Source organism: Equus przewalskii, chromosome 26 (assembly GCF_037783145.1).
Source record: "Equus przewalskii isolate Varuska chromosome 26, EquPr2, whole genome shotgun sequence".
Classification (NCBI taxonomy): Eukaryota; Metazoa; Chordata; class Mammalia; order Perissodactyla; family Equidae; genus Equus; species Equus przewalskii.
Genome location: NC_091856.1, coordinates 15,969,011 through 15,984,697, shown reverse-complemented (window position 1 = coordinate 15,984,697; position 15,687 = coordinate 15,969,011). Strand labels below are relative to the sequence as shown.

Here is a 15,687-nt window from a genome sequence, read left to right as displayed (position 1 = left end):
TCCAGCCGAGGCCCCTGTCCTACTGCTGTCGTGCCTCCTAAGTGCCGTTTCAGGCGCGAGTTCACTGAGTTTTCACTTCTAAGCAGCTACTTTTGGTGTGTGGCGGCTTCAGCAGTGGCGCGAGAGCCAGAGAATTGCCAACACTCCGGAAATCCCGGGAAGCCACGGGTGGGAGGTGGGCGGCGGGTGGCCCGGCTGGAGAGCTCCTGATTGACCGGGTATTATAGGACCAGGGCGAATCTCTGTGGCTGTCACTTTCTGGAGAACAATCCCCAGGCATTAGTCCCGCGCCGCTCCCGCCCACACCTCCAGGTGTGCATTCCCCGCCCTTAATTACTCTCCTAAAATTGATAGTTTGCACTTGCGAAGTTACCCTGGGAAAGCGGAAGAGAAATTTATAATCATGGATGTGGAGATGTAGGGGACACTGTCACACTGCTTTGGTCTGCAGACCCAGTCAATCGATAACTCACAAGTAGAAACGTGTACACCTTTCCGGCAGCAAAGTCGACTCTTTCTTTGCAGCCTCCACTGAAAGGCTGCGCTGGGAGAAACTTGGTGCCTTCTGGAAAGTTTAGAAACTGAACTACGAGAGAGGCCATACTTCAGGGGTTTTGCAGGCCCCGCGATGTTTTCTAGAGCTTTTCTAGTGGGAAGAGAAGAGCGACAAAATGAAAATGCAACTTCTGCGGGAGCCCACCCGGGTCCCGCGAGCTGTCGGGCGCAGAGGTGAGGGCGGGAGGGGCTGGGCGTGGGGATCCGGAGCGGGCGGCTGCGGTTCTCCAGTCGTGGGTGTGTCTGATGGGGTTGTGGGGTCGGTAAGATAATGAATGGGAGGTTTAGGTTACCCCCCTCCTTTCCCCCGCCCTGCAGCCAGGGCAGGAAGTTTGGCCAATGAATGGGGGAGGAGGAGCTCAGAGAGTAGGGGAGCAGGGGGCTTCACTCCAGGTAAGGAAATGAGCTAGGGGGCGGGAGTCTGGGGGTGCGGGAGCTGCTGACTTGTGCTACGTGGAGCAAGCAGAAAAGAAAAAAGGCGGAGGAAAAAGGAGGCTGGCGTCCGCGCCGCTTCTTTGGCCCTCCCTGGCGCCCCCTCCCCCGCCGCCCCTGCCAGCGCGCCAAACCCCAGCAGCTGGAGCAGAGCGGCGGCGGACGCTCCCCGAGTTGCGACTCCCCTGTCCCCCAGCGGAGCGCTGCCTGGAGCTTGGGCGGTCTGGGCCCCGGCGCCGCGGAGCCCTCCCCGCCAGTGCGCGGGACCCCGGCGGGGTGGGCGCAGGGGGCGGCCCTGCTCCGGGCGACAGCCGAGGGGCGGGCGGAGGGCCGGGCTCGGCTGGCTGCGGGGATCGACAGAGCAGCCCGGGGCCAGCCCGGGGGCGGAGGGAGCTGGACGCGCAGCGGCGGCGGGCGCAGGTAAAGCGGCGGGCGCGGCGCGGGGCGGGAGACTGCGCCCCCCGGGCGCGGAGCCAGTGGCCGCCGTGTCGCCTCCGCCGCCAAACGGCGCGCTCGGATCGCGCTGTCCCGCGGTGGACGGGCTTTGTGGCTGTGCGTGCCTGGGGGTGTGTGAGTGAGCGTGTGTGTGTAAGTGTATGTGTGTGTGCGCCTGCTCGCTTGTGTCGGGTGTGGGTGGCTGTGCGTGCTTGCGAGCCGGCCTGCAGGAGGCGAGGCGCTCCTGGCCTCCCTAACCAACCAGTTCACTGAACCCCGGGAGAGAAGTTGCCGCAGCCGCCGGGACCGCCGGCCCGCCTGTCCCCTGGCCAGGTCAGTGCGTCCCCGGGGCCCGCGCTCTGCGCAGTCTGCGGCCCGGACCCGCCCAAGTGACACGTAGGTGGCCTCCGGTTACCTGGATCTGGGGTGGGGGGGGGCACGAGAAGGCTTGCGCGGGGCGCTAGAAATTGCCCCAAAGCCGCGTCCAAGTGGACGTAGACCGCCGGGGGTCCCCACGCCCAGCAGCGCGGAGCTCCCGCGCCACTTGCTTCTCACCGACCGACTCAGCAGTCTCTCCCTGGCTGAGGACTTGAAGCTTAAAGTTTCTGTCCAGACGCCTAACAAACACGCTTAGCAAGTAACTGGGAAATCTAAGGCAAGGGAGTGACCTGGCTTTGAATCGGTGGTTTTGAAATCGACGGCCTCATTTGGTTTTTGTAGGACTAGTTTGTTGTGAATGGATTGAAAATTTACTCTTGTTTTTCTTTGCTGCCATTTGGCCTTTGATGTGTAAGAATGACGGCATCCAGGACTTGTGGCTGCCTTCAGTCTGGGGCCTGAGGTTGTGGATCTCTGCTGCTCCTTCTGCTCTTCTTTCTTTCTTTTCCTTTATGTTGAAATCTGTGGATGTTTCATAAATGTGGGTTTCCAGTGAACGCTCGCTTGTTGAAGTTTCACTATGAATGCGTTGTTTCCCATTGGAATAGATACATATTTGCAAACATGAATTTGGAAAACATGTAACTGCAGTTATGAGAGCAAAATCCACTATTCCTTCAGGCCCTAACAGTCCGTGTTTTTCACCTATTTGCATAAGATGTCGTTTGCCCAGCGTAAGCATAACTGGGAAGCCAGAGGTCTGTGATTCACAGCCTGCAAACTGCTAAGTTCTTCTAAGTTCAAAGCTGTTTCTTTGTCAAATACAAGAGTAAGCCCCAAGGAAAAAGGGTGTATACTGGAGTTATGGCTGTTTGGACCAAACTAAATTGCATTAACACACACACACACACACACACACACACACACACACACACACACAGAGATATAATGCCATCTAGTTGTTTCTGCCTTTGATTCTCCAGATTTGGGTAGGAGTGAGCATATTTGCCCCAAATGCAAAATTGTAAATAATGATCAGCCTTGTAAGTATGTTAAGGCTGCATTTTTCTTGATACTGTTTAATTTGAGGATAAAGAAGCTAAGTATTAAGAGAAAGAAGTAGTGTGTGGAAGGCACGGGCTGAGGGGCCAGGCGGGAGGACTGGGTTGTCATAATCCGAGCCGGCTCGCCTGCTGCGTCCTCTAGCGGTGCGACCTTAGCCAGTCAGGTCAGCTCATCCATTGTCTTGGCGTCCTCATCTGGAAAATGGAGGGGTTTGATGATCTTTGTTATTCCTCCCAACTCCCCAAATAGCTGCACACTTGTGGGTGGTTATCTCACGTTAGAACAGTAGGAAGGGAGTAAAGGGAAGTATGAACCGGTTCATCTAGGGGGTGAGAAAGGGTAGGATGGCCAAGAAAGTGAAGAAAACCAGCAGTAGGAGGTTCCTGAAAGGGGAAGAGCTTTGAACTGGGAGTTGATTTTCCTCTATTTTTTCTTTCCTGCTCCACCGGGGCATCAACAATACTTGTTCCCCCTCAGATCAGTCTTCCATTACCCTTATTATTTAAAGTGTGTGAGCTTGCTTGGCCTTAAAATTGTCGTGGAGTCCAGGTGACCCCTGTCGTCTGACCTGACCAACTTCCTGTTGCATCGTTGTCTCTCAGGGTTCAGCAGCTGCCCAGTCCTGTGGGCGCTCAGTGGATCTCAGTGTCCCTGTGAATGATGGGAAACGATAACAGAGGCCGGAATGTAAGTTGCCCTTTCAACGACTTGCGTTTTGAAACTTCCATTTTTCATTTGAAACTAATATTCTCCCAAAAGTAACTTGATTTAAAAAAAAAAAATCATACCATAGACTTTTCAAGGTTTTAATCAATCTATTCTGTTAGACCTACTGGAAAATTCGGAGAAAGTAAAACTCTCACTTGCAATGTCTTTTTGATACGTAATGACATTCAGCCTGAAGTTGGTGAGTTTTAGGGCCAAGAATCTTATTTCAAATGCTTAGTAAGGAAAGTTGCCATCTGGGCAGAATACACTGTGTCATTTTCACTGGGAAGCTGCAAGTGCTCAGCAAATAACAAGATTTAAAATTTCGTTTGAGGTCAGGATTTTAAGGTCTGTGCTTGATGTGTGGCCTGTCTTCCTTTTCTTTAATTTTTTGGTACCCATATGCACACACACTTGAGTAACATGATTTATTTTAAAAGTGAAGTGTGATGTAATAAAACTTGGAACATAAGCTCTTGGTTTAAAGCCTGAAAGTTTGTTCTGGCCTTATTAGCTCAGCATCATACTATCTGGTTTCTTATTTTTACATATCGTGTTACCCCCCAAAATCCCTGTCGTGTTATTATTTAACTGTCTCTTGGAGAACTATTATGGATGTCTTAGAAAGTTGGGAGAAAAGGAGGAAATTTTAATTGGATAAGCAATTACTGAATTCCTTCTGTAGTGGGAGATCCAAGGATGATAAAAAGGAGGCTCTAGAAAGGGCTGCAGCGCAGAGAGAAAAGGTGCAGCTAACTTCAATATATAGCAGCTGGGTTGCATAACCAGGTGGCAGCTGTAGAATCTAAGAACCTTGGCATGCCAGAGGATGGGAAATTAAATTCTGACTCTGGGGAAGACTTCACAAAAAGGATTGAAGGATGAAAATGATGTGTCTCTTAAAAGATGAATGGTGGGGAGTGAAGATACAGTCTGAGTCGGGGGGGAATGAAGGCTGGAAAGATACAAAGAGGTAAATTATGGGGGACCTTGGATGTTACTTTAAGGAGTTGTGCTACATGGGGATGGGAAGGGAAATATTAAATATTATTTAATCCTAAGATGCAGGCAGACATTGAGTAACACATTGGGGCATAGCGAGGGGTGCCATGACTGAGAGATGACTGGGCTTTTATTCCATTCCATTCCATTGTAACTCAGGGCTAGTGAGTTTTAGAGCACTGCTGCCAGCTTATCCAGATTAGATAAAGGTTCTAGAATAAATGAGTACGCAGTTTCTTCCCCCATATTCCTCTCAAATTGATAGTGGTCTTTTGAGAAATCTAATTTAGTAACAATTAGTAATGCTACTGTCTTACATCTGGACGTTGTGAGGCCTTTTGAACATGTGGGTTAAAATCACTCTCCAGGCACAGAGCTGACCAAGAAAGCATTCTGTTTTGTTTTGGGAAGGGCCTGCTAGTTAATGCTAATTTAAACATGACTCCAATGGCAACTGGCATTCTTGACCCTGTTTATGTTATACATAGTATTTAACCACAGTGGTTGACTATTTGTAGCGCAGAAGAGAGAGAATTATTATTAGCTTAGAAGTGGGGCTCACGCCCTTGTAAAGGGAAAGGGGGATGAGAGAGAGGAGGTGGGGAGAGACTAGCCCCTGGGTACTGCAGTGAGGGCTGACACAACCCTGAACATCCTTTGTTAAGTTGGACCTCCGATAGAAGTGGCTTGCTCAATGCTGGAGACTGAGACTTTGTTAAGAACCTTCTTTCTGGTCATCTGCTTTCCCCCCATGAATCTCTAGAGCTAAGGGGTCTAGCGCATTATCTCTCAGATGGAAAGAATCTCTGTGGGATCCATTTGGGAGAGAGATTCAACAGCGATGCAGGTTTCCTCTCACGCCCCAATCTCGCACAGGGGTCACAGGTGGGAGTGATGGCTTGTCAGCTGCATGTCAAAGGTGGAGCTGATTGGGTAAGTCTTCTAATTGCCCTTGAATCTGGAGGTGCTGGGCTACCAAGGAGGTGGATAATGAAAGGAGATTAGGTCAGCTGCTTTTAACTGTCTTCTGAATACAATCGGAATGAATGATCCTTCCAGCAGTGGGTTTTATCTTCTGCAAGGGAACTTGGGTTTGGACTGTTTAATCAGTTAATTAGGATTGTTAAGTTAAGGAGTCCGAGGTTAGTATCCTTTATTTCTTACAAGGATACATGTTTTTTTGGAGGGAAGGGAGGAGTGGTGATGGTGGTGATTTTATTTAAATTCACTGGCATTTTCCCCCCCAGCAGGTTAATATGATTTCAAAGCAGTGTTGTTGTTGTTATTGACTTATGGGGAGGGGGCAAAGAAAATTGTCTTAATACATCTGATCAGTGTTATAGAAACTTTAAACTTGAAGTTCATGTAAAATTCAAATTTCTTTCAGGAAGGCAAGAGGACTGTTTTACTGCATGCATGGATTTAGGTTATAATTTATTTTTGTGTTGCTGTTTTAAAAAGGTGATACAATGACAGGGCAGACTCTTTAGTCCAGTGCTAAAACAAACATGGATAAGCCCGAAGGAGGTAGATCAGCCTGTGTTTGTGGTATTTCATATGGAGATAAGGGAAAATGATCTCAAAACCAGCCTCTTTCTCTAAAAGAGAAAAAGAAAGTTTCACTAATAATACCTGGTCATGGGGGGCCAGCCCGGTGGCATAGTGGTTAAGTTCATGTGCTCCACTTTGGTGGCCTGGGTTTCACCTATTTGGATCCTGGGCATGGACCTACACACTGCTCATCAAGCCATGCTGTGGCAGCGTTCCACATAGATAAACTAGGAGGACTTACAAGTAGGATATACAAGTATGTATTGGGGCTTTGGGGAGAAAAAAAAGAGAAAGATTGGTAACAGATGTTAGCTCAAGGCCAATCTTCATCACCAAAAAAAAAAAAAAGAAAGAAAGAAAGAAAGAAAAGGGTACTTTAAGGAAAAAAAACCACAAAAAACCTGGTCATGGATCTCTTCCGGGAGGGATTTCCAAAGTTGAAACTGTTAAAGGAACTTTTGTTCCTTATGGCCATCATGTGTGCCTATGCTTCTTAGGGTTTAGGATTCATTATAAAGAGAGTGCTACTGCAAGCCGTTCCTTTTTAGCAAGTTTCCCTTTATCTATTTTCTTAACTTTCAGAACAATGGGCTGGATTTGATTTCCCGTAAATTTGCTATACTCAATTTTTTTTCTCTCTGTTTAAGTAGTTCCCGTTAACCAACCCCTAAGCTGCCTTCAGTCTGAAATTTTCCCCTAGCAGAAGGATATTCCTGGCTCTTTGGGAGAGAGATGATTCAGGGGCAGAGGAAACAAGTTCCATTCCACTGTAGCAGCACTTAATTGACTGCCTGCAGAATACCAAGCATTGTGCTGGGCACTGGGCACAGGGAGGGGCAGAGAAGAAGGCAAGATTCTTACCCTCCAGGAGGAGCATAAGGCATATTAACAGCTGATTGTAATTCGGTGTCGCAAGTGTGATGAGCGAGATAAGCACGTGGCACTATGGGGAGCACTAAGCGGGAGCCTCTGAGGGTCAGGGAAGGCTTCCGGAAGATTAGGATCTGGAAGGCCCCTAGGAGGTAAACCAAGAAACCTAGAAGAGAAGAAAGGGATCAAGATAGAGGGACTCAAGAGGCTTTCTCTTTCCAGTTTTGCAATTTCTGGGTAAGTCAAAGTTCCTCTCTTTTTACATCTGTAAAGTAGGAATAAGAACTGATATCATCTGGTTACTAATTCTAGTTTTCATTTACTTGTTCCTTAACTTAATCTTCTATTTGTTCATAAAGTCATTCCATATTCAATAGATACTTGTTGCGCACCTATCATGTACGGGGGACAGTAGAAAATGAGATGTCAGGTCCCTTCTCTCAGGGACCTTTCATTCTATCACACTGTGTTAATAATGGAAGCTCTTTTGAAATGCCTTCAAATATGGAGGATGATCTGATGAGTTATTCTTCAAATTTAGGAATATTTTGTTCAAACTAGTCTGTGTTTTCAGTTCAGTTAGCTTTTCCCTCTTAACCAAGAGGAGAAGGGGGCAGAGTGTGGTAGTCTCATCTTGATTTTAGAAACTTGAAATGCTTTGCTCGAATTTACCTGTTGTCAGGTCTAGAGACAGATGTAGCTGTGTGTTATCTGTAACTCTGACATGCTCCCATTTCATTTTGGATAGTCCTAATTCTGACCCAACTTGGGTTTGAGTTTCTGTATTCAGTTTATGACTTGCTTTGTAGAATAGTGCACATCTAGCATTCATGGGAAGTCAGACCTATTTTGAAGTCAGGCTGTCAGGATACTCTCCTTTGTTAATGCGTCTTACTTGTTTCAGTCAGTCAGGGATATGAACACAGTAGAAAGTGTTTCAACCAGAAGTAGACAGCTGCATTCATTTATAACAATATATGGCTTTTGTAATGATTCAAACAATATAGATGTGTCTGAAGTAAATGTAATAATCTCCCTCTGCCACTCCAACTGCACCCAGCTGATGTAACCCCTTTGTCATCAGTTACATAGCCTTCCATTCTCGCCCTTTTGCTTATACAAACCTACAACGTTTGTTTATATATATTTAGATGTGTGTGGGTATGTTTGTGTATACCCATATATGTACGTGTTTGTCTCTGCACGTGTCTATCTGTGTGCACATGCATTCACTCCTGCCTCCATTCACTTCGGTATTAGAGAGGCTGTTATTGAGGCAGCCACCCTGGGGCAGAAATTTCAAGTCCGAGGAGTCTGTGTAGCTCTTCTTGAATCGGTGCAGCATGATATTACTCAATTCAGAGTTCTTGCCAGAGCGATACGAATGTCTGGCTGTTATGAACGGGGGACAAGAAAACTGTTTCCAGCTGCGTGACAACCAAGAGAACACATATCACTGCGAAGAGGGTTATTTCCGCGAGAACTCTGCTTCATGTGGGTCTCGGGCAAGCGGAGGAGGGGCGTTTTGGAGCACGTGCTTGGCATCTGGGACCCTTTTGTTAGGTGGAAAACAAGGCATCTGTGGAAGGCCTATCAAGCACTTCTGGAGCCAAGAAGATAGGTGGAGTTACTCATTATAGGCAGTGTCATTGTGGGGGTATTAAACGAGGACCCCCTTCGAAGTCGGTAATCAGCAGATGATAAGGATAGAGTGTTCTTGCTAAGGGAGTAACACAGCTGAAACAGAATTGCCTTTTGCTAAGGGGCTGCTTTGCCATCTTGGACTATGATTTGTTGGGCGAGGGATTATTGTCCTGTCAAGAAAATGAGGCATTCATTCTGTACCCAGTATTTATTGTAGCTCCATGGAGAACTGCTTGCTTTACTTTCTGAGTAGACACAGAGACCTAAAGGTTCAAGGGCTAGGGCAGGATGGCTGACTTTTCCAAATTCAGAATCTGTTCTCGAGTCACCTTATCTGAGACCTTGTCCATTCAGTTTCATGCTGCTGAGATCTTTGAGCACTTCTGTGGTCAAGTCCCTGTGCTTGGCTGAGGACACTAAAATAAAAAAAATAAAAAAAAAACACCAAGAAAGTATGATTCCTACTCTTAAGTAGCTCGTAAACAGAGAGAGCCATGGATACAATGCCTAAGGTCAGGCATGACCTTTCATTTCATGATAAGCAGTTCATGTTGTTCTGTTTTGTTCTATGGGTAGGATTTCAGCAATAAATATTATAAACCGAGGTTTAAACACAGTGCCATCTGAATATTTGAGGATGGAGAGAGGAACTCTGCCTTGGAGTAGAGGAAGGATTTGCAGAGGATTCTGGCCTCAATGGACACGTTGGCTGAGAAACTCATTTTACACAGAAGAGTAATAATTAAGGCAGGCCCAGGCATTGCATGTGAGTGACAGGTCACCATTTGTGGCCGGGTGGTGGTATGCTTTGAGTCAATCTTGAAGGGCCAACCAAAGGGTGTTGGAAACTGTTGGGGACCAAAAAAGAGCACGTTGTTGCCATTAACAGAGAGAAGGGACGTGAGAGTATGAGGATTGTTCCAGCGAGGCGTGTAGGTTTTAGACACGTCTAAAACCAAGTAGGCAGAGATTTTCAGCTGGTAGTTGGAAATTTGAGTTAGAAGCTTAGCTGAGCAGTCAGAGCTTGGCAGTATACAGGAATAATTGTTATGTCCAAGTAAATACCAGTGAAATTTGTGTGATAAGCTGGAGAGATCTTTGGAGGGAGAAGAGTGATATATACTTGGGGTTTTAAAAAAATTATTTACCCCTGGGTTTATTAAGGTATAATTGACAAATAAAATTGTAAGATATTTAAAGTGTACAACGTGATGATTTGCTATACGTACGTATACCTCCACATCGATATGCCAGGTATTTTAACAGGACAACAAGGTGTTTGATTCTTTAAGTTATTTTTCCTTCTAGCGGGTAACTAAAGTGGTTTGTAGGTTATCAGACATTCCCTATGCATCCACTACGGCTTCTCTTGGTAAGGCAGTTCTGGCATGATACAAAGGAGATGGAGTTTCTGCTTGGTGTTCCTTTGGGGTGAATAAAAGCCCCTGAAACAATACATTCCGTCAAGGGAAAAAAAAATATCTTAAAATAATTGGAAGACTGGTGGTGATTTGGGGGCTCAGAGGAATAGCAAACATAGTTTTAATTTACTGAGGGACTAACAGCAGTGAGTGTCACATACTGTCATTACTACAATAAAAGGCTGAAAAACTACTCAGAAAAACTTTGGAGACCCCAGTAGCCTAAAGACCACACTTTGACAAACTCCAACGGGTTCGTCATGGGAGCTGATAAAATCTGGTCAAGCAAATTTAAACTTTAATTGCCTGATTAAGGTAGAAGGAGGATACAGTGGAACTTTGCTCTTTACCTAATTAAAAAAACTTTTTCCAATTAAAAGTGTATTTCCATATTTTTTTTAGTTTAAATAAATTGAATAAACAGGAGGGGTAGCAGTGCCAAGCGTAGGAGGCATCTGCTCATGCAGTTTACTGTCTCTCCGGGGTCTGCTTCGGCTCATGCCCATGTATGTTATTCCCAGCTGCTGATGGAGCAGAGTAGTTAATTGGATAGCACACATTTCATGATAAGCAGTTCATGTTGTCCTGTTTTGTTCTATTGGTAGGATTTCAGTTCCCACAATGGCCCAGGGTCAAATCAAGAGTTGTTTCTTTAAAGAAAAAAATGTTATTTTGCCAAAAAGGGAAGAATTTTGCTCTAAACTCTGAACTTCTGAGGGGTACCCTAGACCATTAGTATAAAGAAACATTGTATTTACATCTCTAATAAAGTATATTAGAAGATTACATTATGCAAGCAAAGGCAACCATGGAGAATTAAATCAATGGGGATATCAATAGAAAAATATCATAATAGGGGCTGCCCTGTGGCCCGGTGGTTAGGCTCATGTGCTCTGCTTTGGCGGCTTGGGGTGCGCAGTTTGGATCCTGGGTGCAGACCTGCACATGGCTTGTCAAGCCATGCTGTGATGGCATCCCACATAGAAGAACTAAAATGACTTGCAGCTGGGATATACAACTATGTACTGGGGCTTTGGGGAGAAAAAACAGAGGAAGATTGGTAACCGATGTTACCTCAGGGCCAATCTTCCTCACCAAAAAGCCAAAAAAAAGAAAACAGAGTAGAAATTAAGATAATGCAATTATAATTCAAGAAAAGATAGACTACTCATATGAAGCTAATGTAACAAGAAAGAACAATTGAAAAATAAAGACAAATCCATACATTATAAGAAATAATTAATCACGTTGGATTATCCCAGTTGGGTTGTGCTTGGTTGAAAGCAATAGCAAAACCTATTAACATAGCAACATTTGATTTTTTACTTAACAAAGTCTTAAGGTAGTTGGTCCCAGGGTTGGTTTAGTGGCTCAGCAAGATCTTAAAAATCTAGTTTCTTTCCGTCCTTTAACTCTGCCTTCCTCAGGGTCTTGGATTTCCTCCTCAGGCTCCTCCCCTCACGAACAGCTGCTGCAGCTCTAGATAGCCCATATTTTTTTGACGCTTTCCGAAGTAGGAAGGTAGAGAAAGGGGCGAAATAGGCCTTCTCTCTTTTTTATTAGAGCTAAAATCTTTCCCAGAAATCTTCAACATATTTCTTATATCTCAGAGGTCAGAATAGATCACAGACCTGCCTCTGAAACGCTCACAGGCAAAGGAGAAATATTACATCATTGACTCAGACTCCTTCATGATTCTCCACGTGAGGCCCGGGTCCTACACGAGGACAGAGGTCTGTTATCAACGAGGAATGGGAAATAGCTGTTGGATATTCAACAAGAGCGTCCACTTCAATTATATTTTTTATGGATATGGTTTTCCTTATAACCATCTGAGAATGGAGAGTGTCAACTCTGTTCTATAGCTCTAGAATCCACTTAACGGTTTTGAAGTTATAATCTGAAATAATTTCACTAGTGGCTTTTCTACAAATTGAACTGATTGAAGATAAGTTCATCTTTAATATAACTGCCGTGAGCTAATCTATTACTTGTCCAGGGAAGCTTGCAGAGATGGGCAAAAGGAAAGCATGAACTGGTCAGGAAATTGAGTATTGAAGAAAAATTTGAAAGGTAATGACAAATACCTCTGCTTGTCTCTGGTCTTATGACAATAACCACAAGCACAAACCGGAACACCACATGCAGAGGAAATGATAGGAGGTTAAAGAACACTGTAAGAAATACATTTTCATTATTTCCCGGTCAAAATTCTGAAATTATGTGAGGGACCTTGTGTTAGACAGGGTTCTCGAAGAAACAGAACTAATAAATAGAACTAATTGCTAGTATATATTGTAAGGAACTGGCTCATATGATTATGGCAACTTGCAAGTTCCAAGATCCGTGGGGTGAGTCCACAAGCTGGAGACCCAAGAGAGCCAATGGTGTGGTTTCAGTTTGAGTGCTGGCAGCCTCAAGAATCAGGAAGAGCTGATGTTTCAGTTCAGGTCTGAAGGCAGAAAAAAGCTGATGGCCCAGTTCAAAAGCAGTCAGGCAGGAACAATTCTCTCTTACGTGGGGGAGGGTCAGCTTTTTTGTTCCACTCAGTCCTTCAACTGATTGGACGAGGCCCACTCAGGGAGGGCAAGCTGCTTCACTTAGTCCACCAATTTAAATGTAGTCTCATCCAAAGACACCCTCACAGAAACACCCAGAGCAAGGTTTGGCCAAATATTTGGACACTCTGTGGTCCAGCCAAGTTGACACGTAAAATTAATCATCACAGACCTGGTGAATCTTAAAAAAATATTTATTTCTGCCAACTTTGGAATAACCAGTGTAATTGCACTGAAGGCTAGTGAGTGTCCACACAGTCCTAGAATTTTTGTGTGTGTTATGATGTCTAATTTGTGAAAAGAGCAAAATTAAACACAGTTCTTTGATAGTTTTTCCATCCTCTGCTCTACTTATTGGTATACGTGTTATGTATATTTAGATGGAAAAAAATAAGATTCAGAGGTGAAGAAATCAAAATGGGTCCAATTAGGAAAAACCAGAGGATAGGTGTTTATTCAGTAGTGTGGACCAAGAGGGTAGAGCCTGTTAAATCTCATGATTAGAGCGTAAATCTAAACACAAGTGGAAGTGGTACAAAAGCTAAGGGTACCCTTACCATTCAGAAAAAGCAAGATAGTGTTCATGCAGGTGGCAGACTAAATTCTGCTGGTGTGTTGTTAAAAAAATGTGTTTCCATTTCAGATAATTATACTGGCATGCCTTCTTGCATGTAAGATAGAATAGATAAATCTATTCTTAACCTTTTTCTTTCTAGGCCGTTATGATGCTTTAAAATTATACTCATTTCCATTTGACAGTAAAAACAGTATATGCTCATTTTAGGATCGGGAACGTACGAGAGACTCATCTGTAGTTCATCATTTGAGAATGACTTCCTTAATCCCATTTTGAGATACTTTCTTACAGTTTTAAAATATTTGATCTTACTGAATATTTAATGGCATTGTGCTTTGTATTATAAGTACACGTGCCATTAAAATCTTGCATTTTTAATTTCTAACGGCTACATAATAGTCACAGTATTTAATATGTGTCATGTTTAATTGCTCCCTATCTCTGCTTGCTTCTTTTCTGTCTCTTTTATAAATCTCTGCTTCTCAGTCCATGTTTAGGTGACGATGTTCCCAGAGTCCTGTCCTTACTGTAAATAATCTCCGTGTGTGAACTTATCTACACGGTGCCCTGTGGTTTCTAGGCCTTTGCCATTGACTGTCCCCTCTGCCTGGAATGGTCTGTTCCCAGATATCCTTATGCTTCCTGTCATCATTTTCACGTCTTAACTCAAATGTCGCCTTCTTAGGAAAGGCTTCTCTAATTACTACATTTAAAATTGCATGACCCTTCCCATTCATCTGGCTTGCCTAGTATTTTCTTCTCCATTTATCTTCTTTTGACTTCTTAGATGAGGGAAATTTTTTTTAATTCCTGTTTTATTTACTGCTGTTTTCCAAGTATTTAGTACAATACCTTGCACATGGTAGAACTCAAAGTTTTTGAATAGAAAAATCAACATCTTTACCATCTACTGAGCATGTTATAGGAAATAAGATACAGTCTTGACTGTGAGATTTGCAGTGTAGTGAAGGAGACAGCCTCTGAACAAGGAACTCTGAGTAATTCCGGTCCCTGATGGAATTAGGGAGAACAGCGGAGTGGGCTTGTGGAGTGTAATGGGGAGACTAACCTTGTCTGAGAGGGTGAGGAAGATTTCTCTGAGAACGTGGCATTTACACTGAGACTGAAAGATGAGTTGACCCAGTTAAGTGAAGCTGGGAGGTGAGGATGGAAGAGGTGAGGCAGATGCTGATGAAGAATAGAAGGGCTGATTTGATGGGGAAAAACCAAGAAAATAGACAAAACTCTTGTTCTCACTTCTTCAGTTGAAATTAGCTCATTTGTTTTTTTTTTTTTTTAAAAATCCTCAGCCATTTATTGAGATATAATTCTAATGAAATTTTAATTTTTGTCTCATAGTTATTTTTCATATTTATTTAGTTTTGATAAGTTACATATAAGTTATAATTGTGTTGCAATAAAGAAGAAATTTTTGCGTAAAAATTAAAGTTAGACAGAAAAATGCAAAATTTTGTTACAGAGATGATATCTGCTAAAAATAAGCATAAGATATATATGAATGATTAGGATAAAAGTCTCAGGAGTAAGTAGTGGGGAATGAGGAGTTCAAGGAAAAAAAGAAATGTTATACAATTTCAAAGAATTAAAGGAGAGTTTACTCATTTGTTTTAAATGATGAAATTAGGTAAGGGTAGAAATGTATCAACTTTGGCATTTTTGATGTATAAGACTTTGTTTTTAATAACTTTGAAATAATTTTTATTTTGAGTCAGTCATTATTGAGGGAGAAGGAATTTTTAGTCTGAAGGTAGCAATTTTTAAAAACAACTAGCTTAAATTCTGTGTTTCATGCTGATGCAAATCACTGTAAAGATCTAAAACAATGCAAAGAAAGTAAACATTCTTGTTACCACCTGACCTTTTTGAGAATACTACTAGTGGTTCAATATGAGTTGGCTAAATATTACTTTATGGACACTTTTGCATAAATAATGTTCTTTTGTTTTTCTTTTTTTGGGAGGAAGATTGGCCCTAAGCTAACATCGTTAACATCTGTGCCAGTCTTCCTCTATTTTATGTGGGATACTGCCACAGCATGGCTTGATGAGTGGTGTGTAGGTCCGTGCCTGGGATCCAAACCTGCGAACCCTGGGCACTGAAGTGACGTGCATGAACTTAACCACTATACCACTGGGCCAGCCCCAGTAATTGGCTTTATTGTGGTGACCAAGTGAGGTTTGTACAATATTTACTTCTTGTTGATTAAGGGTTTCTGTGTCCTGAGCTTGAAAAGAGCATGATTTTCTATAGGTGACAAGTACAGATATGTTTATTAATTCAGCCACTATAATAATATCATTCACATCCTCTGTGTCCTGATTCTGTACTTGAGCTGTCATAGACTGATAATGGTCCTTTAGTGTCTCTCTAGAAATGGGCCTTTGTCAGTTTCTTTATAGCAATGTCCATGTGTTAATATTAAATACATAAATGTTCCTGTTAGGCCTTTTGTATGCATTTATCAGTGTAA

General features: G+C 43.5%; 1 protein-coding gene across 16 annotated transcripts in view; it reads left to right on the top strand.

The window, feature by feature from the left end:
* LPAR1 (lysophosphatidic acid receptor 1) overlaps positions 1 to 15,687 on the top strand; it is a 353,585-nt gene that overhangs the window by 220,361 nt on the left and 117,537 nt on the right. Inside the window, exons 1-2 of one of the 16 annotated variants that reach the window (XM_070595016.1) lie at positions 251 to 729; positions 3,468 to 3,552. The exons of 5 other annotated variants lie outside the window; for them this stretch is intronic. The gene's annotated coding sequence lies outside the window, so the exon portion shown is untranslated. Of the gene's footprint in view, positions 1 to 229; positions 730 to 753; positions 949 to 1,268; positions 1,408 to 1,454; positions 1,819 to 3,467; positions 3,553 to 6,606; positions 7,234 to 15,687 lie in introns of those variants that run through there. 10 more of the 16 variants (XM_070595015.1, XM_070595014.1, XM_008513502.2 and 7 more) reach the window with 10 other exon arrangements.